Genomic DNA, 23,368 nt, shown 5'->3' on the forward strand with positions numbered 1-23,368 from the left:
GAATGCTTGGGGTAGGGGTGACCCTTTCCCAATTCCTGCCCTCAGCAGCAACTCCTGTTCCCTAAGAAGATGTGTTCCAGGAAAGTGGGAATTTGGCCAAATCACAGGGTGCCCTTTCATGGACTGAATTTTGGGGACTCCCCACGAGCAGTGCCAATGGGGCTGGGCTAAGGGGGCAAGAGGCCTCTGAACTATGTCCAAGGCCACCTTCAGCTCTCAAACTTAAGGACCCAGCAGTTCTGTCTCACACATGCCTCTTGCTAACCAATGCAGCCCAGGTATCATTCTCCCTGCCATGGTCTAAGCTCTGAGCTCCTGATAACTCACGACACAGTCTGACCAAGTTTTGCCATCCACAGTGTGCACCAAGGAGCATCTCCCTATAGATTCTGGGCTCTGCCTGGCTTCACACTTCCTGTGACTAACCCACTGTTTTGGGCCCAGTGCACACCTGCAGATCCTCCACACTCATGCACTGACAGCAAAGCACACAGAGATTAAGACACACACAAACCATGTGAGAGCATGCAGACACACACAATCATAACAGGATGAAACATGCAAAACTCCAAAAAGCACATGCATGAAGACACAAACTATTCATGCACACACAATCACAGTCATGCAAACCATATGTACACACACACACTCTGACATGTGACCTCCCATTCCCACCTCCTAGAGCATTCTGGCCCTTTGAGCTTTCGTTTCTCTGCTTTGCTCTCTCCCTCCTCCATGCCTTCGCATAGTCTGTTCCCTGTGGTGGAGCCATTCTTTCTTCCTTTCCCCCATCTGACGGGTGCCTAATTAGCCTAGTGAGCCTCTGGGTCAGGGCTTCCCCAGGGCTGCCATAACAAAGTACCACAAACTTGTGTGGCTTATAACAATAGAAATTTATTCTCTCAGCAGTTCTGGAGGCCAGATGTCCAAAATCAAGGTGTCCACAGGGTTGGTTCCTTTTGGGGGCTCAGAGAGAGAATCTGTTCTATAATTCTCTCTTCTGGCGGTTGCAACACTTGGCATCCCTCGACTTGTAGACACATCACCCCCATCTCTTCCTCTGTAGTCACGTGGCCTTCTTCCTATGTCTGTGTCCAAATTTCCCTCTTATAAAGACACCAGTCTTTGGATAAGTGTCCGCCCTAATCCATCATAATCTCATTGCAACTTGATAACATCAGCAAAGACTCTATTTCCAAATAAGGCCACACTCATAGGGAGTTAGGATTTGAACATTTGTTTTTAGTGAGGGGACACAATTCAACCTTCAACAGATTCTAAGTCATAGTGAATTTTTTCCTTTCTCCATGTGTCCTTCCCTGACCTGTCTCCCTAGACCTGCCAAAGTGAGTGCTCCCACCATGTACTGCTCCATCAGGACACTTAGCTCACATTATGGTTATTGCTTCTTTAATGGCCTCTCCTCCTGGCGCCGAGGGGCTGGAGCAGTCTATTTCTTTACTCATCACTGTGTCCCCAGCACTTGGCACAGTGCCCAGTGACAGGGTCTCAATAAATGCTTGTTGAATAAATTAAGCCACTTATACACATGGTAAAAAATGTGAGTCATATTCACATGCATGAACACATACACTCTACATGTGTATACAAACGTAAACCAAGCAGGCACATGAAAAGTATATAGACACACAACTGCCAGGCTCTGAACACAGTCCAGCGGGTTCCAATTGGTTGGTCAGTAATGACTGAGTTTCAAAAAAGTTCAACTCTTTTCTAAGTCCACTGGGAGAGGCATAAAGGGGTCATCTATAGTCTCCTGTCCTCAGGGGACTGACAGGCTAATTGGAAAAACAAGACTAATATATGATGAAAGATACTATAGAATTTAGTTCTATTTTGTGAGCTGAGGGCTCAGAGGAAAGAGCTCTTATTATGAGCTGGAGTAGTCAAGGGAGGCTCCCTGGGGGAGGTGAAAGTTGAGCTTGGTCCTCCTGTGTGGACAAGATCTAGACAGAAGGAAAGGAGAGGGAAGCAGAGGAGAGGGGAGGGATGGGGGGGGGGAGGACACAGCATGTGTAAAGGCCAAGGGGCCTATTCACAGGATCAGTCTGAAGGGAGAAACCCATGAGAGTAGTTGGAGTGTGGAGGGGAGATCTAGATGCCCAGGCCTGCAATGCCAGGCTGAGGATCTCCAGATTCAGGTAGTCAAATCTCTTCCTGCCAGGTACAGGGAGCAATTTCTCCAGAGTCTTGTGACCCAGGCTTCCAGGAGCTGGGGGTAGGCAGGGATGTGCTGTGTATCTCTAACTATGTTAACACGGGGGCAGCCCCTGGCAGGTCTCTTCTCTTCCCTCAGAAGTTGGGAAGCTGTGGGTAGCAGCAGCACCTCCTGGAAGGAGAGGGTCAAGAGCAATGACTGGTCCCTTCACCCACTCCTTCCCTGGGAGAGGTAAGTGACAAGCTAGCAGAAAGCTTCAGTAACACCTTAGTTGGCAAAGCAGCCCTGTCAGCTACTAATGACAGGGTGGGGGTGGGTGGCCAACGGGTAGAGAGGAAGCCTCTCAGCTCCTTCCCAGCTCTCAGCCCTAACACCAAAGGTCCCCTAAGGGACCATCCACACAGAGAGGAAAGACTCAGCAAGGACGGGGGGTGGGGGGTATGGGGGTGTTGCAGGGGACAGTAGTGCCTGTCCCCACCAGGGAGGACGGAGAGGTGGTGAGCTCCTTTTTTTTGGTACTGTGAGAAATGATAATTTCTTTTTTCATCCAGCAGGGACAGAGAAAGGCTGGTTCTGAAGCTTGGGGAGCAAATACAAGACCTCTATCACCTGCAGCCCTCCTCTCTAACCTTGAACTTGTCATTTCCTAGGGATGTGGGCCAGGAAGTAGTGGTTGTCAATGGAGTTTGAAGAAGCCACTAAGAAGAGAGTGGAGCCTGGCCAGCTGAGCATCAACCCGTTAACCAAGAGGCCACCAGTTTGATTCCCAGTCAGGGCACATGCCCAGGTTTCGGGCTCCATCCCCTGGGTGGGGGTAGGGGCATGAAGGAGGTGGCTGATTGATGTTTCTCTCTCATCAATGTTTCTATCTCTCTATCCCTCTCCTTTCCCCTCTCTCTAAAATCAATAAAAACTTTTTTTTTTAAAGAAGAGAGAGTAGAGATTACCAGGAAGAGAAGAGGGGCTGGGGGTTCGAGCTTGGGAAATTCAGCCTGAGCACCTTCTTTCTGTAGACACCCCTTCCCTGTCCTTCCACGTGTGGCTCAGAAAGGCCCCCAGTGGGGAGTAGAGAAGAGTAGGACAAGCTCTAACTTTGGAAGGTTAAGTGATTTTCTTGAACCTGCAGTGATTGGGTTCTGGAAAACCATTCCCCTGGGGCACCTGGGTGAGTCACTGAAGAGCAGCTGGGCAAGCAGGTGGAGCAGGAGACAGCGGCCAGGGAAGGGACGAGCTCTGACTGGCTCCCGGGTGTCATCTACGGCTGCTCCCTCTACAGTGACTGGGGACAACCCTCCTGCAGGAACCCAGAGCATGGTAGGTGGTCCAGCCCAAGTGAGGGCAGGAAATGTGAGAATAGATGACCACCCCTGCTGGAGGGCTGGCCTGCCACGCAGACTCTGTGGAGAGAGATGGACAGGAGGCAGCCCACATTTGGACAAAAAGGACAGATCGAGGGGGCAACATGAAGGGGCCAGAGGGCAAGGGAGGGGACTTTGGGGGAACAGGCAAACAGGAGAAAGCTGGGCAAGCTGACATGGGGCCATCTCTCAGGCCACAGGGACTCGGCAGGCCTTTGGCCATGCCCATCCGGGAGCCCAGTCACAGCCTCACAAAGGGGCAATCAGGTCTTTCTTGGCAGCCCCCTGCCCAGCTCTTCACAGAATTTAGTCTACTAACTTGACAGCATTTACTCAAGTTTGTCCAACCACCAGCCACTGATCATGAACAACCAGGGAGTCTGAGGCTAATTTTCTGTGCTTGCTTTAGGATGGAGGAGGGTACTCCACCCTACTCCCTGGATAACCCTAGATAGAGGAGCTCCTAGAAGAACTCTCCCCTGCGCCCCACAAGCCCAGGAATGTCAGAGCCCACTCTCTGCCCTTTCCTCTCTCAAGAACCAGTCTCCCAAGTCACAGCCAGGACACAGTGAGACTTGGGGGTAGGGAGGCAGTCCTACATGTCGCCTTTGTTCTTCTTTGTTTGGCCCCAGAATGTCCTGCCCTTGCAGCTGCTGGGCCCCACAAGCCTCTGTGAAACCCCATTTCCTCTCCATTCAGTGACACAGTCCCTGCCTCAGACTCTCTGACTTCCGTCCCACATCCTGAGCATTTCTGGGCCAGAACCTCTAGCCACCAAGATCACAGAAGCCTGCTGACCCCGCAGTTCCAAGGAGGCAGGAACGCTAATTGGCATTAACAGAAACCAGGCCAGCAGCTCACAAAAGATCCTCTCTTCCTGACCAGAGCCATGCCTGGGGCACAGCCAGCTTCTGGTGTCTGCTACTGGGGGGAGGGGCCCCTTCGGTTGGAGGGGAAGAGAGGGGACCTCTCACTGGAACTCTCTTCCTGGGGCTCAGATACAGTCAGCAAGAGGCTGGCCCTTCTTGCAGTCTCTCAACACAACTCTTCAGATAGCACAGCTCACCCTAGGGACTTTGTCCCCACAAAGGCCACCAGCCACCCTATATGCTCCTTTTAATTTGATCTCACCTGGAACAGAAAACACTGAAGTCAGACTACCTGCGTTGATGTTGCAGCACCACACTTAATATGTGTGACCTTGGACAAAAAAACAGTGCCTCTGTTTTCTTGTCTATAAAAAAGGTTATCATGAAGATTTCAGCATAGTTCCCAGTATGCAGTAAACACTCACTTAATAAATGGTAATTGCAGTTATATGATTATGATTATTCTTTCCTGGACTCGGTACCCTCTGTCGAAGGAAGTTCCCACTTCAGGACTTTGACACTGAGCATAGAGATGGAACAGAGCAGGCACCCCAGAGAAATTTGTTGAATAGATGGAAGGACGAGAGGGAAAGAGGGAAGGAGAAAGAAAGTGGATGTATTTATCGCAGGTAAAACCAGTTTTATGAGTAGACAAGAAAGACCCTCATTCAATACTGCATCTAATAGGCTCTCTGCCTTGAATTTCACCAATGTTGATTCATTCCTTTAAAAAAAATCTTTTTAAAATTTATTGATGAGAGAGAGAGACAGAGAGAGAGGAAGGAAGAGAGGGGGGAAAAAAACATCAGTTTGTTGTTCCACTCATTTATTCATTCATTGGTTGACTCTTTTATGTGCCCTGACCAGGGATTAAACCCACAACCTTGGTGTATCAGGATGATGTTCAGACCAACTAAGCTACATGTCCAGGGCTGATTCATTCTTTTGAGTAAAGCACCACCTTCTTCCCATTGGTCCTCATTGAGATGCAAACAATCACACTTTAGTTTAAATGAATTATAAGATTGACTGATGAAAAGAGGTAGTTTGAAAGCACTAGAGCCTCAGTGGGGAGGAAGGGAATTTTGACATGGAAGGTGTCAAAGGGATCATACAATTTTGCAGGAGGCTGGCCATAAGAAAATTGAGTGCAGGATGCTGCAATTTCCCTTAGCAACAGTTCAGATGTGACTGAACCTCATATTCAAGAATGTCTTCCTTGTCTCTATCCTAAATCCTTCATGCTATGGATTATAGAACAAAGTGATCATTTATTTCTCCACATTCTGGGCCCAGCACAGAATGTATGACTGTATTTGTTACTGAAGATTTTCTTTCTCTCGAGGTAGGAACTAGCCATATGCAATCTCAATCCTAAAGCGATTTTCATTTGCTGGGAAAATTTGAAGACTCCCTCTTGTCAGTCTGAGGTTAAACACAGAGGGAAATCTAAATGCAATTTTCCTGTTTGAGAAACAGTTACAATATTTTTAAGCAATTGAAGCTTCAAAATTTCAAATTTAGCATGCAGTTAGGCCTCAACCTCAAGAACTACAGACTTTGCAAAGTTTACAAAACAGTGGAATATCTCAGTGGCTTCCTCCCCCACTCCCCTCTTCCCACCCCCACCCCCGCCCCGTTGCTAAGGGAAATTGTCGAGTCTTTAAGTGTTTCATAAACTGAGAGGTTCTGGGAGGCTAGGTGCAGTCTCATTGTTGTTGGCTTTGGGCTGGGCCTTTTAAAGTAAATGTTACATGGGGGAAAATAAGAGGAAAGATGTTATAGCAAAGCGCCGGAGCAATGATACATTTTTAATAGCATTATATATCAACATTTATTGGCGTTTGGAGTTAACAAACTCTCTGGTCCATCCCCACTGAGCCTCTGCAGTAAATTTAAAGGACTTGTCTTGCCTTAGGCACAGTGAAGATGACCCAACTAGAGTCTTTGTGCCATTGGCAGAGGCAGACAGTTGGATGCTGGGGTAGAGAGCACAGATACAGAGACAAGAGCTGGCCCCTACCCTTCCCTAGTCCATTCGCCAGGCCTGGAGAACCCCGTCTGCTTCATGAGTTTCCCCGGGCCTCCTCACGAACCCATCCACTGCAGCAAGCAGGCAGAGGGCCCCAAACACGTGAATCACACTGCCTGCTCCTCCAAGGCTACCAAAGGGGCAGTAGCAGGGGACCCATCTTTGTAGCCACAGCTGATCAGGTCATTACCAGGAACCTGATAGGTGCCTCACAGGCCAGGAACCTCTCTACTGGGGCCTGGTGAGAGGAGAGAGGTGAGTTGAGTCAATCAGACTTTGTCTTCAGGGAATCTAAACAGGCAAGTATAGGGACTATCATTTGCATGTGCAGCACTCGTTTCACACTTTTCTGGTGATAGCACCCCCATCTTCCTTGGAGAACTCTTCCATTCTACCTCTTTCACTCCCTAGAGTTTAAGTGAGCTGGTCCCAGCCCCAGATTCAGAGATAGAGTCCCAACAGATTTTACCTCCCGATCACAATGATGGGTTCAGGAGGGGGAAGGGAATTAATGAAGGTACCGGTCTGGCTACTGTAACAGAGAGACCCACAGAGCAGCGACTTAAGGTACAAGCTTGTTTCTTTTTCATATAAAAGCCCAGTGGATTCAGTAGCTGTGCTCCGCTGAAGTCCTTTCCCTCTCTCTCTTTCTCTTCCTTCTTTCCTTCTTTTTTCTTTCTTTTTCTTTTTCAAACTACTTTGATTTGGGTTTCTGGCACTGAGCCTCAAGAGTTCTGGCTAATTCATGGCAAGATCAAAAGGTAAATGGCCGTAAGGAACAAAGAAGGCAAAGGGACCATGAAGGGGAAGCCAAAGTCATAAGGAAACAGGACCCTCAAGGCAGAGAAAAGCAGAAGCCACAAGACATAGAAAAGGTACAGAGAGTCAGTGGGTGGTGAGGGGGAGAGGAGGGCGCGCAGGGAAGCGAAGCTGCCTGACCTACCTCCTCCTCGGAGGTCCCTCCTGCCAAGCCACTTCGAGGTTCAAATTACCTTCTGGTTCAGTTGCAATGTGTGGAAAGTTGTATTATTGCTCAAAATAGTGGCTGTCCCTGAGATCCCTCAGTCTGTTCCATGCTTCTATGTCTCTGGATCCATTTTGTTCATCAGATTATTTTGTTTATTAGATTCCACATATGAGCGAGATCATATGGTGCTTGTCTTTCTCCGCCTGGCTTATTTCACTTAGCATAATACTTTCCAGTTCCCTCCATGCTGTGCCAAAGGATAAAAGATCCTTCTTCTTTACAGCTGCGTAGTATTCCATGGTGTGAATGTCCCACAGCTTTTTTATCCACTCATCTACTGATGGGCACTTGGGCTGTTTCCAGATCTTAGCTATTGTAAATTGCGTTGCTATAAACATAGGGGTACATAAGTTCTTTGTGATTGGTGTTTCGGGTTCCTTAAGATATATTCCTAGAAGTGGGATCACTGGGTCAAAAGGCAGCTCCATTTTTAATCTTTTGAGGAAACTCTATACTGTTTTCCATAGTGGCTGCCCCAGTCTGCATTCCCACCAGCAGTGTACCAGGGTCTCCCTTTTCTCCACACCCTCGCCAGCACGTGGGGTTCATTGATTTGTTGATGGCAGCCTTTCTGACAGGTGTGAGGTGATACCTCATTGTGGTTTTAATTTGCATCTCCCTGATGATTAGCAACGTTGAGCATTTTTTCATATGTCTCTTGGCCATTGGTGTGTTCCCTTTGGAGAAGTGTCTATTCAGGTACTTTGCCCGTTTTTTAATTGGATTGTTTGTCTTCCTTTTGTTAAGTTGTATGAGTTCCTTATGTATTTTGGATATTAACCCTTTATCCTGTTGGCAAATATGTTCTCCCATACAGTGAGTTTCTTTTGTGCAGAAGCTTTTCATTTTGATGCAGTCCCATTTGTTTATTTTCTCCTTAGTTTCCCTTGCCCTAGGAGATGTATCAGCAAACATATTGCTACAAGAGATGTCTGAGATTTTGCTGCCTATGTTTTCCTCTAGGGTTTTTATGGTTTCATGTCTTACATTTAAGGGTGCTCTTTCTGAAGGAGGAATACAATTCCTGCCCATTGATGTCAGGCTTGGTCATGTGATTTGCTTTGGTCAATAAAATGTCAGGGGAAGCCCTGGCCGGTTTGGCTCAGTGGTTAGGGGAAGTTTTTTTGTTTTTTTAAATATATCTTTATTGATTTCAGAGAGAGAAAGGAGAGGAAGAGAGAGAGACAGAAACATCAATGATGAGAGGGTCATTGATCAAGCCCACAACCGGGCATGTGCCCCGACTGGGAATCGAACCCCGATCGCCTGGATCCCAGGTTGACGCTCAACCGCTGAGCCGCGCCCGGCCGGGCAATTAGGGGAAGTTTTAAGACCCAGTGGGCTCCTCTGTCAGCCTGGGCTCCAGAGGAAAGAAAACATGGAGCAAATCTTCAGCTGACCATGACAGGCATGTAACATAAGGGAGAAATAAGCAGATTTGGGGATTGTTTGTTACTGTAGCATAACTTAAGCTGCCTGACAGACACAGTGTCTATAAGACCTGTATTTACTACAGCTCCGGCTGGGCTTGAAGTTTTATCGTTCATCTTTTCCTGGGTTTTTAGGCACATATTTCCTTATAGTATAACCTCTCCTTATAGCTAACAGGGAGTAGCCTTGAACAATCACCCTGATATATAGCGACCTTGGAGAGCAATATCCATTAAGCCAGAAATGACAGGCTGGCGCTTCATGACCAAGTACCCCTTATTACCAAGGCCCTTTCCAATTCCTACCCCCCCAATACTTCCTGTAGCCCTAAGAGGACATGGAATAGATCTGCATATTATAAAACTGAGTAATTGAATACTTTAAGTAATTTCATATTTGTAAATTTTACAGAATTTCTCTAAAACAAAATCAGAAATGGGTCACTTTACAGATGCTGACTTTTCAAACTTAAGGCTGTTTTAGGTTAGAGCACATGCCGCACTCGTGAAGATCATGGTGACTGTGACAGAAATTTGTGCAGCACGTTTATATTTCCAAAGCATGCCACATATTTGCTTGCTTGTAGTTCACAATAGACTGCAAATACCCCCACTTTACATACATATAGGGGCACTGGGAATGAGAGGGCTGGAGAGACTTTACAAATTACAGAGCTGATTCTAAATCTCCTGTCTCCTTGGCCTGCTTCTCCCCTACCTGCTACATTAGTCATAGCAGGACAATGCCTACCTCCATGTCAGGAGCTTGGGAAGGGCAATCAGGGACACCCCTGATTTGAATAAATAGCTGAATGCGTGAAGATGTGACTAAATGAATTGATGGATGGGTGATGAATAAATGGATGAGTAAATGGATGGACAGCTAAATGGGTGGATGGGTGCATCCATGATGAGTAGGTGAGTGGCTGGGTGGATCTCTTTTGTACGGGTGGATGGGTACATGGATGGGTGGAATTTGTGGGGTCTGAGGGAAAGGCCAACAGTGCTCGCTCGGAGTCTGGAAAGTGCACAAACCCTCCTCATACTCTCCCACCCAGAAGGCCCCACACAGTACTTGGCCAATATCTTAACCCTGCCTGCCCAAGTATTTGAATTCTCCCCCCCACCCCAGAAGATGGAATGTTTTACCCACAAGGCTGTCTGTTGCTACTGTCCAACTCCTTAGTCACGTTCACTTTACCTCCCCCTGCCTTAGTTTCCTCATTTGTAAAATGGAGGGGAAAACATCTCCTTCACAGGGTTGTTGCAGGAATACATAACAGATAGAGATCATTTAGTAAAGTGCTTAGCATATTACAAGTTCTCAATAAATAGCAACTATTAGAATTATTATACCCTGGAGTTCAGGATGGTTGCCTGTGGAAATCAAGCTAAGTCCCCACTAAGCCTACCATATTGTGATTACGGCCTTTAGCCTTTTTTCATTAGTGGTTGAATCTGTAATAATACAATAACCTTTATTTTATTACACAGCCCTTGGAAATTGAGGGTTTCATCCATGTCAATTAATTCCTCCGCAGCCCACGTTGGCAGTGACAATCAGAATGTCAAGATGTCTCCGAGGATTCCTGGGAAATCTGAGGCTCTTCAGGAGGAGCCTGCCCAGGTGAGAGACCAGCCAGAGTGAATCCTTAATGCACTTCACAGGAAGGGGGACTCTTTGGAAATGCTAATACAATCAACCTAAAAGGCAAACTTGGAGCTTCCTATGCAGGGTCAGAGGGGCGCTTCAGGTGCTGGGGCGCTCTCCCCGCCAGGAGGCCGAGGGCTCCCTTCCTCACCTGCCTGCGGGGAGCAGCAGCCCATCCTCTGCACTTTGCAGCTGCCAGGCAGGGCCCGCAGGTACTTCCCGTCACAGCCAGGGCTGTGCCCAGACTGGCTCTGGCCACCACGACCCAGGTCTGCTCCAAGGAGACAGCACATTTCTGGGGGAGGCTTAGCCAAGAAATCCCCGTGGAGTGAGGAAGGAAATCTATGTCCGGCTGAATGAGGAAATGCCTAACTCCCAGTGTTTGCCCCTGGGATGCAGCTGGTAGCATCCCCTGGTGCTTCGGTTCAAACCCTGCACCCACTCTCCCTAGCTGCGTGGCCTTGGGTACATTGCTTAACCTTGCCTGCCTTACTTTTCTCATTTGTGAAATGCATATAATAACAATACCGACCTCCTAGGATTGCATGAGGATTTAATGATTTAATAAAACACTGAGAACAATGTCTGGTGCATGGAAAGCACGGTATGTTCTCTGTTATGATTTATTCTTTCTTATATTCCTTCATTCATGCATGCATTAATTCCTCCACCCATTCATTTACTCCTGCACTCATGCGCGCATCTATCCAACATCCCCACTAAACCTCAGATGAGGCCAGGTGAAAAATGAATTATAAATACCAAGGTTAGGTCTGAGAGACAAAGAGCTACTCCGGGGAGCTTGGGGAAGGTATCCTAAGGCTCCACTTTGTGCAGGCAGCATTCCACAAAATCTCCAACAGCATGCCTCTGCTCGTGTGGTTTTCTCTCTTCCGATGCCTCTCTCCCTCTTCTCCCCTCAGAAAACTCTTACTCATCCTTCAACGCCCAGTTCAAGGATCACCTGCATGAAACTTTTCTGTCTCCCAGGTCTAGCTAGTTTCCATCTCTTCAATGAATGTTTGCTTTAATGAGTAAATGATTGATTGAATGAATAAAGGCTCCCAATGCTCTTTGTTTGCATTAATATTATAGCCTGTACCACCTTGTATTGTAATTTGTCACTTGTGCTCTTCCTTCTGCCTGTAACACTCTTTCCCCCACAAGTGGGCCATTCTGATTTATCATTCAGGTCTTGGTTTAGAAGTCACTTCTTCCAGGAAGTTTTCTTTGACTTACCAAATGTAGTCTTGGGGCTTCTCCTGAAAGCTCTCACAGCCCCACTCCTCCCCTATCACCACACTGGTCACACTGTGAGGTAATTCCTGATTCATCAGACTATCACCCCTATGGATACCATCTTCCCTGAGGTTAGGGACCAGGTAGTCTTGCTTACCGTGGCATTCCCACCACCCAGCACCCAGTAAGTGTCAAGTAAACGTGTCCAGAGGGTTGGGTGTTGCACAACTATGTATGGCAGCCCTGCCCTGGAATGGTGCCCAACACCCAATATTTAGTGAATTCATAGATGGTGGCAAAGCTCAGCAATCCCCAGGTCCCTGGGCCTTATGTCTTCCATTGCTGCCCCGCTCCTGCCTCCAGCTCTGACAAAGGGCACCTAAAGCCCCTCCTTCTCAAAACATTTATGCATCCCTGGACTGAACCCACAGAAGGCAGAATAGAGGAATGGTTAGAGCAGACCCCATTTCAAATTCCAGCCCACCTCTTATTAGCTGTTTGGCTTTCGGCGGGTTTCTCAGCCTTTCTGAGCTTCACTCCCTCAACTGTTTAAGGATAATACCTCACAAGGGAGGTAGGAGGATTCAGTGGAACAGCACACGTCACGTGCCTGCCCCAGAGTAAATGCTCCGTGAACGTTTGCTGATATTATTGTTGCTATTGTTAATCATCTGCTCAGAGTTAGATGGGAGCTCAGAGCTGATGTAGGACGTGGCATTGATCCATCCATCCCCACCTCAGCCCAGCGCCTCAAGGAGGCCCAGAGGAAGATTGGGATTTGTCAGAACCACAGTCCGGCAGCCCCACCAGAACCTTCTGATACCTCACATTGAGTGGGAACTTAGCTTGTTCCCACCCGCACCTGGAGGCCCAGGAACACAGAGTGGAGGCGAGACCGGAGCCTGGGCCTGGGCTGGCTCTGCGTCTGTCAGGCCCTGACCAGCAGCGGGAACTTGGGTGAGTTGCTTCGCCTCCGCTAGCTCACTCTCCTGGTCTACAAGATGGGAGTAATCGGAATAGTTCCTGCCGTAATGTGGAGAATCAAAAAGATAATCAGGAAATGCAAGGAGAGCACTTAGGACACTCTTTGGCTCAGAGTAACAGAGTAGAAACTGTTCTTTATTATTTATTTTATTAGCAAGTCTTAGGCTACATGATCATGGGGAAAGGGAGCAGTTAAACTATCCCTGATGGAGGCTGCTTTTCTTCCTGGAAGTCCAGGCTCTGGAGCTTCTGACCTGGGCACACCCTGCCTACTCCCTTCCACACTCCACCCAGGCAAGCTGTGGCCTGTCTCTCCTTTTCTGATGACCCCACCAGGCGACACTAATCTCAGAGCCCTCCTTCGAGCATTCCAGGGTCTGTGAATGCAGTTCTTACCCAATGCAAGAGGGACCCACGCTGGGCTGACTTCTGGCGCTTGCTCTGTCTCCCAAAGGCCAGCAGAAACCTGCTCGGACCGTGCTGAATGCAACACACTACTAGGTGACTTCTCTGTGCTTGGTTCTACCTCTCTGCAGCCAGAGCTGGCGGCTGGTCCTCCGGGATGTCTAATTGACATGGGTTTTGTTCCTAAGCTGTCATCACCACCCTCACACCAGTGTCATCTAAAGAACTGTTTGTCCCCTAGGTCCCAAAGCAACCTGGAGATGTGAGGGCCCCTCCAATCTGTCATACCTGGGAGGTGGTACCCCACAGTTGGGGGGTTGGAGGGGAGGGGAGGACTCCTGGCCCCACCCCTGGTCCTCACATGTCCCACCAGCTTCTTTTCCAGGAGCAGATCTGCGGGCCCCCACCTCCAGGTGCCCAGAGGCCTGAGGATTTGTCGGAACCGCTGAACCTGACATGTATAACTGCAGGAGACGCCAGTCGTCTCTTCCAGATGCAGGCTAAAAATACAAAGGAGTAAGGGCCCTTGGTAATGGAGACTTTAAGAGCCTGTGACATGCGGCAATGGCTGTGTGGCTGCTAATGAGCTCTGAGCCGGTCGATGCAGGAGCCCCAAGTGAACACGTGGGCCGGGAGCAGGGACCGGGGTGTCACTCAGCATTTGTCCATCCTGGCTCAGAAATCTGAAGTGTCGGTATGGGCCAGGTGCTTAGGGACCAGCTCGAGCAACCCCTTGATGTCTAGATGGGGAGACTGAGGCCAAGTGACAGGAGGTTGGAAGACATATCTAGGAGAGGCAAAAGCCTCAAGGGACCCTGGTCAGACCTCTGCTTCTTTGGCTCCCTGTCTTGCCCCAGCCCTGTGCCCTAGAACCCAACACAGAACCTGCACCGGGAGACCCTGGAAAATGGGTGAGAACTGACCAGCTGAATTAACAAATGAATACATATCTTCCTCACCGCAGGGTGAGCTCCCCACTGATGCGGACTATAACTTAGTCACCCTGCTGCTCCAGGACGCCTGGCACAGGATAGGCCCTGAAGCCCTGCTTGCTGAATGAAATGAACACCGATCTGCTTCTCGATCTACCCCTTCCCTAGGGTGGAGATAGGAGGTCTGTGAAAACTGCCTGGAGTCTCTTCCGTTGGTCCTGCCACTCAAAGAGCCGAAGGGTAGTCCCATCGACCAGAGAAAAACCAAGACAATACTGCAGACAAGTCTTAAATGCTTAGTAGGCACAGTCCTAAGAATTTAGCACAGATTATCTCTTTAGTCCTCACATCAACCTTATGAGTTAAGTTCGATGATTATACCCATTGTACAGAGGAGAAAGCTGAAGGGCACAAGAGCCTGCGTGACTTGCCCTGGGTCACGACTCTAGGAAGAGGTGGGACCAGGATTCAAACCTGGACCAGCCTGCTCCAACCCCTCCTTAACCTTTGCGCCACCCTGCCTCCCCTAAAGTACAGCAGGAGAGGAGAGGAGAGTTGTGGGCCAGAGAAAGCCACACAGAATGGAGGCAAAGATACCTCCAGGGCCCATAAAGTGTTTGATAAATTCCGGGAGAAGAACAGGACGAAATAATAAGCATTTGTCAGAGTCTTTTATAGCATAAGACGTTTTCCCCTGCATTCTCTCATTTGATCTCCTCCACAGGACTGGGAAGAAGGGATTATCATTATCTACATTTTATTGGTGAGGAAAGTCAGGCTCCCACACCACTCCGCTTGGCCTGGGCAGGCTCCATACCTGGGGGCAGGGGGATGGATAGTGGTGCCGTGCTAAGGACTTGCTTCGCATCTCCCGGCATAAACCCTCCCCAAATTGTCATTGGCTCAAAGGGCAAATCTAGGCTGAAGCCCATCTGACATTTCTGAGCTCTCTATAATCACAGGGGAAAGGCCAGCAGAGGCCCCAAGCAAATGCCACTTCCTCCAAGGAGCCTGCCTGGACCTGCCCGCCTCTGGAATTTGACTCTTCTTTGAGCTGCCCATCTCTCCCATTCCCATGGCAGCCCCTCCCAAAGCAGGGCAGCACTTGTTAACTCTGCATCATCACAAAGGTATTAGCCAGCGACTAGTTACCTTGGCTGTGGGAAAGTAAACATGGTACTTGTTTGCCGGTGGTTTGTGACGGCTGTAAGGACAGAAAGTATGTGTGGAATGAAACCACAGCCCCTCACCCTCTCCTGGCCCCTCTGGCTTCCCAGCTCCTCTGTCAGCTCCTTGACCATCAGATCATGTGGCCAACGATGGGCATAAAATGGATGTGGTGACATCTTTCCTAATGCCCCCCCATGAGAAACGTAAATTCAGATATAATCTGAAGGAAGACTGGGCGGGGCTCCTGTCCTACACCCTGTCTCAGTCGCAGTGAATGGGGGTGTCAGGAAGTGCCTGCCCGTGATTATCTGGAACTTTCTCAGTTCAATACAGGGTCAGTTCTGTATAGCATAAGTCTTACCATCTTTACTTTTTGTACCAATTCAGATGGATGAAAAATATTGGTTTTCACTAACCCTGTAAAAATGAGAACCCAGATTTTATGTGATTGAATTCTGGGGACCCTACTTAGAGCATACATTAAGGTTTTTACAGTCCTTGTGATTATAAAGGGGAGCCAAAGCAGGAATGTGCCTGAGTAGGATTCATGCAAGCACTCAACAAACACCTTTGGACCCCCTGCTGTGTGCCAGGCACTGTGCTAGGCTCAGAGGACACAGGGGTGGGCCAGGCAAACACTTCCTGTTGTCAAGAGATCCCAGCCCAGCAGGAGACTGGCAAGCAAATGTCACAGGGTGGTAGGTGCTTCTAGGGATGGGAGAAAGTTGCAGCCAAGCACAAGACTCCATGGAAGCCCACAGGAAGCTCCTGACCTGACCAAGGAAAGAGGAAGCTTCCAGGAGGAGGTGGCACCTAGACTTAGCCCTAAAGGATGTACAGGAGGCAGATATCACAGTGCTGATGAACTCCTGAGCTGGAACCTGGATTCTGCCACTTCTAGCTGGTGACCCTGGGCAAGTCAGCTCTGTGCCTCAGTTTCCTCATGTGTAAAATAGGGGTAATCATGGTAATGGAGCCCAACTGGGGTTGTAAGGATTAAGCGCGTTCATACATATAAAGCACTTAGAATGGTGCCTGGCAAATGGCAGGCACCTACTACATGTCAACTGTGATTATTTTTACCTTGTAGGTTGTTGTGAAGATTAAATAAGATAACATTTGGGAAGCACTTAGCACAGAGTGAGTGCTCTGTAAATGGAAGCTGCTATTATTTTTGTTTGCCAATATTAGCCAGGTGGGCAGGAGGGGTGAGGAGGAGAGGAATCCAAGGCAGAGACAACAGCATATGCAAAGGCCTGGAGGCCAGAGAGAGCCCGGTGCATTGGCCAGGTTTAGGAGTTCAATTAGACTGGCGCATAGCCTGGGTCCCAGGAGTGATGCAGGATGGGCTGGAGAGGTGGAGCCAGGGGCTGGATCTGGAGGCACCGGGAATAATGAGCCTCCCTTCCCTTACAGGCAGCTCTGCTGAGAGTTCCCAGGCTGATGAAGGTTTGTCTGGGGGCAGGGAGTGGAGGGCAAGGCAGCGTGAGGTGGGCTGCTCTGCCTCTCTCTCACCCTGCCCAGTGTCACTGTGCTGGGAGCCGCTGGCTGTCAATTATGCAGCCTCAACGCAAGAGGCTCTCTTTCCTCATGCAATACATGTCACATCCTGGAACGATCAAAACAGCTTTGCTTTGGCAAAATGTCTTGTGCTGTGTGTTTGTTCTTTGGTGTCTGAGTGTAACTCCTGTTGTTCCTGAGACACCTGTGATTTGCTGGTCCCTGACAGCCATTACCCGCTCAAACTCTCTGCCTGCCACACAACCCACCTGGTGGCACCCCTATTCCTTTCTCTGCCATCCCCGGAGCATTGAATGCCTCTCCGAACCACAGGGGCTGAGGCTGGCCCTGAGTCAGACACTGAGGCAAGACGGCCAATTTTAGTAATACTCCCACCATTTGGCAATACCTATTGTGTGCCAGGTGCTTTGAATGCCTTGTTAATCTGCCCAGCACCTCACACTTAGGCCTTATTATCTCTATTTAACTGAGGCACAGAAAGGCGAAGAAATTGGCCCAAGTCCACCCAGTTGATAAGTGGCAGAGGTAGAATTTGAACCCAGATCTCTTGGCCACCACAGCCTGCACATTTGCTACCACACCAGGCTGCCTCTCTCTAGCCCACTTGCTCCACAACCCGATGATGATTCTGAAGGGAGGGGCTTGGAGATGGCTGGGCTTCAACACAGTCAGGAGGTCAACAGGTGAGAGGACAGCTCATCTGACCCCAGGGGGGCCCTGACCTTTCAGTTTCAGATCCTGGGCCCATCCTTGGGTCTGCACTACCCACCCACCAAGTCTCCCTTTGAGTTCATACATGTCAAGCATTCAATTCAAGTTAACTGTTATTATTATTATTATTGGTGCAATTACAGCCTATGTAAGGCTAGAGGTCCCTTTCCTGTCCCCTCTTTTCCCACTTTCTGGGATCTCTGAGAGAGCAGGAGCCATAGGAGGTACATTCTGTGATCAGCTCCTTGAGGGCAGAGCCGTGCCTCTCACTCAGCCTTGTTTTCCCAGCACCTGGAACCACAGCAGGCACTCGGAAAGTGTCTGCTGAATGATCATATCCACAGCTGCTCAGACTGGGCTGCACTGAGCACTTTGCTTACATGACTCCACTTAATTGTGATAGGGATAATTTAAAGGGGGGATTATTTTCCCTGCAGATGAGGAAACAGAGGCTGTGAAAGATGAAGTGATGTGCCATGCACCACAGCTAGGAGGTGTGGAGCCCGGATTCACAGCTCAGGGCTGCCTGGCTCTAAGGTTGTGTTCCTTACCACCCACCCCCATTCTCTACTCCCCCTTAACGTAATCAACTAATGAACAATCAATCAATCAATCAATCAATGCCCTCTGCAATCAGCTGCACCTGGCCTGATCCCTCTGGAAGTCTATTAGGATGCTGGAGTCCTCTGCCCATCCTGCCCCCTTCCCTGGCCACAGGCTCAGAGCAAAGCCTCTCCCACCAAGGCTTATTATTTCTAATCTGCCTCAATTCAAAGACATTTCAATCCCAAGTCAAGGAACAGTTCTCACTTTGCCTCTCTGACCCCCGCCCCCACCCCCACCTACTCCTCCAACTGGCGCCAATAACTAAAGATAAATCTTTCCTCAGAAATATAATAGTTGCTTTTCCTCTTCCCGAGGGAGCCTCTGCCAGGTAATTAGCATACGCTGACACCTTGATAGACGAAAAGAAAGGCGTGAGATAATCCCCTTTTTCTTTACCCGTTATTGTATGAAGCAGCTTTCAATTTGCCAGCTACCCAATCGGGCACTCAGAGCGCAGCCCACTGAGTGACATGTTACTCTAGCTGATCCCGCCAGCTCTGGTATTCACCACCAACCCCAGGTCACACTTGACGGAGCAAAGTCCCCCCTTTACACTGACACCTCTCTGGTAGGGGGGCGGCTGGGGTTCCCAAGCTCTGGAAATTGCAGGATGACGCCGTCATAGTTGGTTGGGCGCCCCCAAGGGGCAGCCTGAGGCCTTGCGGGGGCTGCATGCCTACAGGGCCACCTTCAAAATCCCTTCCTGCCTCTTTCCTCTCTAGAGGACTGTCCGTCCCTCCATGGATAGATTTATATATATTCTTACATATGTGTGATTTTTTCCCTTGTCCTTTTTGAGGGTGAGTGATAGGGGGATGTATTCCTTCATTCACTTCATTTCTTCATTTAAAAAATAATTTGTAGAGTGTCTACATAACCCTGCCAGGCAGTGTTCCAGGAATTGAAGACAGAAATGAACGAGACCAGCGAGGGTCCCAGCTTCATGGATCCAGTCCAAGGAAGCATGCAAGGAATTATTAATAACCCAGTAAAAGATATTATTTCAGATGGTAACATGCCCTTTTTAGGAAACAAAACAAGTGAGGTGAGAGACCCCGTGAGAGGACTCTCTGAGACAGGTGGCCAGGGAGGGTCTGAGATTTGAACTGATAAATGGATGAAGGCAAATATGCCAGCTATGTGCAAGCTGGGGGGAAAATTCCTGAAAATGGGAACGAGTGCTCGCAACTCACAAACCAGTTTGAGGACCGGTCATCCTGCAGCCCGTCATCCTGCATCCGGTCATCTGGCCCACCCTGACATAGCTTTGATCTTCCCTAATACTAGGGCAGATGGGGCAGGGTGGGACATACAGTTTCTTTCTCCATTTGGTAAGGGAGGGGAGAAATAGCTGCCTGGGTCTTCCAGTCAACCAGCCCACCCACAGGGCTGGGAGCCAGACCCCCACACCTGAGCAGAAACCAAAAACCAGACAGAACCCATCGTCCTGGCAATGGCTGCCCAAGGAAATCTCCAGCCCCCCATCCCTCAAACTCCTTCCATTCCAGGCAGGAGGCTCAGTTCCTCTGTGCCCATCTGTTCCTCCTTTCATTTGGGGCAGATTCCTGACACCCTCACTCTGGGCCCAGGGGCTGGGGTGGCGAGTGGGGGAGGGCCTGCCAGCCAACCTGGGCCAGTGCAGATGCATCTCCTTTCCTCTCCGTTCAGCTAAGATAAGGTAAGAATTTGTTAAAAGGAAATTCATCTAGCAAACAGAGGGAAGACTAAAATAGAAAGAAAAGGGAAGAATGCAGAAGCTGGGAAAGGTGTCCGCAGAGCTGGGACTCACAACTCTAAAGGAATTTGAGCCTCGCCATAGCTCACTTGGCCTTCTCAGAACCAAACATAAGCCACCTGCCGCCACTACCACCACCATCACCACCACCACCACCACCACCACCCTTGTGGCTCAAGACGCAGAATGGCCTTGGTACATCACTCGGATTGCAAGGGGACTTGTTAGCTGTTCTGTTGCGGGTGGGGCAGTGCATAGGCCCAGAGCCCAACTGTGCCATAGGGAGACTCCCTTTCCCCTGCTTCACGGGGATCCTGTCTGCACTCCCAGCTGCCTCAGCCTTTAAGCCTGCCTCCCCACCTCACCCTGCCCCCCAACCTATTCTCTAGACACGAAAACCACTGATTAAAAAAAAAAAATTATATATGAATCAGATTGAATGTTTTATGATTTAAAACCTCCACTGAATAAATACTAGGATAGGCAAAAGAGAAAGGCCTGAATACATGGGAGGACAATATGTACTGACAGCCAGACCTCCCTACAGGGAAGGGCAGGTGGCCACAGCTCTCAGTCCCTCCAGGGACTGGCTGAGCTGCAGAGAATTACTTTGTCCAAGGCCCCGCTCCTTCCTGTGGTGTCCACATTCAAGAATAGACTGATGTGGGACAAGAAGGACAAGCCCTTGGCCCAACTCTGAAGGGTCATTCTAGCCCAGAGAGCCCCATAGGATTGGCCAAGCTTGTCCTTGGACCTGTACCCAGTTCAACTTCTCTCACTGCCCATGCCTACCTCCTTCCACAGGTGTTGATCCCAAGGGAACACCTTAATAAGGTCCTACACACTAAAGCAAAAACCAAAACAAAAATTCCACTGGCCTCCCATAGTATTTTCATTTAAAGAAAAATTTTAATGAGGGCCAACAAGGCCTTGCATGCATTCCCTGACCTGCCTGCCTTTCTCCCCTTGTGTTACTGAGGTCTTCCCTGGCTACCTTGTCTAAAATTTCAACTTCATATAGCCCTAATATTTTTTCCTTACCATTTATCACTACCTATCATTATATATATATTTAAACCTATTTATCTTGTTTATTTTCTGTCTCCCCACTAAAATATAAGCTCTAGGGAGGCAGGGATTTTTGTCTGTTTTGTTCCTATTGTACCTCCACAGCTTAGCACAGTGTCCAGTACATAGTAAGTGCTCAATAGTTAGTTGTTCAGCAAAATAATAAATAAATCTCCTACCCATTGCTGTCTCACACAGTGCCTGGGACATAATAGGCATGAAATAAATATTAATAGAACAAATGAATGAAAGAATGAATGAAGCTGTGTCCACCAGTGGGTCTCTCTCTAAAATCCTCTTTTTGCTCTTAGGGGCTTCTTCTGTTCCCCTAGTTTCTCGAGTTCTCTCTGGTGATCCCTCCAGGGGTCCAAGATCACAGGGGATCTGGTGACAGAATCACACATGCTCATCCCTCACCACTTAGTAGGCGCCTGATACATTGGACAGTGAATTTCTGTGTTTTCCACTGTATGTGGCACCCGATGTGTACATGCGGCAGGCATGGCAGAGGCAGACCCCAAATGGCTACGCTCAGAGGGTTTCTGCCCTATCACCCAGGATTTGCCGTCTTCCTCTCTCGCCTGAGAATTTCCACTCTTCTCTCATTTGGTAGGTGGAGGTGAGCAGGAGAAAGTCCAGTGGTAGACATCACCGTCCATCCCATGCCCAGGGGTCCCTCTGTACCCCTACATCTCCAAGCTCCCTGCTGCCTCTCTGCTCATGGGCCTCTGACAAAACCCCAGTCTTTGCTCTTGCCTGTACTCCTCACTGCAGAATTCAGCCAAGTCCCCCTCTGAACAGCCTCCGACAGCTCAGGCTGCAGTGTTCGCTCCCTTCCTGACCACCCACTGCATATATCGACTGAATCGTGCTTGCTGGCATTTGCTTCCACCTAGGCTGGCATTTGATTAGGTTCTGGCACAGGTTCTCATCTCACTTGCTTGTCAGATCTCCCCAAATCGACTTTAGTAATAATAATAATGCTCCCTCACATCTGGGAACCCACTGGGCACTCATACAAAGGGCTTCCATTTATTTTCTCTCTCTCTATCCCCACAACCACCTCAGACAGTAGAAAGGGGGGGTGCAATCTTCCTTATTCTACAAATAAGGCAGCCGAGCCTCAGGTAAGCTCACAGCACAAACTCCTCACCCCAATCCACTCCCTCTTTCCAGCTCAGCCAGCGGCACCGTTGTCCAAGATGTCCAAGCAGAACCGGGGGCAACATCACCATCCTTTGCCTCATCCTTTCTCTCACAGCCAGGCAGTTCCCAAACTCTGCAGGTGATACCTAAGTCTCTCTCCAGACCACTCATTGCTCGCCAGCTCTTGCGCTTTGGCCCATGTGAGCTGGCCCCCCACCCTCCCCAGGAGGACTGCAAAGATGTCCCTCCCCATCTCCACGATTTCCCACCCCATTCGTTCTTTACACTTAATCAGAGCAGTCTTTCTCTGATGCATACTCATTCATTCATTCATTTATTCAAAAAATAGTCATTGAGAGCGTAGAGCAATGAACAAAACAAAGCTCTTGGAGGAAACAAGATGGCGGCGTAGGGAACCGCTGCGCCCGCCGCCTCCCGCAACCACATCAAAATCACAACTGAAATACAGAACCACCAGCACTTAGAGCCTCCTGAGATCTGGCTGAACAGAAGCCCTACAACCAGGGAGCTGAAGAAGCACCGAGAGCGGTAGGAGGGACGGAGACGTGGGTGGGTCAGGGCTGAATCTCGGAGACGCCGCCCGGGGCCCACACCCGGTGCTGCTGTTGAAGCCCAGGAGGGAATCTCGGCGGCGGGGGTTTCTCGGAGGAGCGAGGGGTCCCAGCCCCACAGCAGGCCCCCAGCCCAGGGCTCCAGGGCCGGGAAGGGACGGCCCCACACCTTCGGGCTGTGAAACCAGCGGGGACTGTGGCTGAGGGTCGCGGAGACTGCGGGAGCCCCAGCAGCTCCTCTAAAGGGCCCGGCGCGGACTCACTCGGACGCTCCCTCTGAGCCCAGCGCCGGGCAGCAGCCTGAAAGGACCTGGGACACTCGGGGAGGAACTAACCTGGCTGAGATCCGGGCGAGAGGCGGAGGGCGGCTTCCTCCCAGGCAGAAGAGCTGGCGGAGGCCATGGCTCCTTTGGCGAGTCCTCCCCGCACAGCCACAGGCAGGCGCCATGTTGGAATCGCCAGCACCTGACTCTCACCTTTGGCCCCGCCCCCTGATTCCCGGAGGCCCCGCCCCTCCCCACCTGCAGCTCATCCAGGCCATTTCCAGGGGCTTTTCTATGCAAGTGGCCTCTCAAGACTCATGCTTAGGCCTTTCCTAAAATCTCTCAAACAAGCAGCAGCGGGCCCCATACGCTTGATAAGCGGCCCCAGGCCTGGCACTAGCGGCAGCCTGCATTGGCTCATAGCTTGGCCTCTCCTGGGCACCGCCAAGCCCAGCACAAGGAGCAGCCAA

At 49.6% G+C, this 23,368-nt stretch overlaps 1 pseudogene; it reads left to right on the forward strand.

Moving 5' to 3' along the window:
- LOC107531487 (ribosome biogenesis protein NOP53 pseudogene) overlaps positions 1–23,368 on the forward strand; it is a 136,016-nt pseudogene that overhangs the window by 87,564 nt on the left and 25,084 nt on the right.

Source organism: Miniopterus natalensis, chromosome 4 (genome assembly GCF_054644295.1).
Source record: "Miniopterus natalensis isolate mMinNat1 chromosome 4, mMinNat1.hap1, whole genome shotgun sequence".
Taxonomy (NCBI): domain Eukaryota; kingdom Metazoa; phylum Chordata; class Mammalia; order Chiroptera; family Miniopteridae; genus Miniopterus; species Miniopterus natalensis.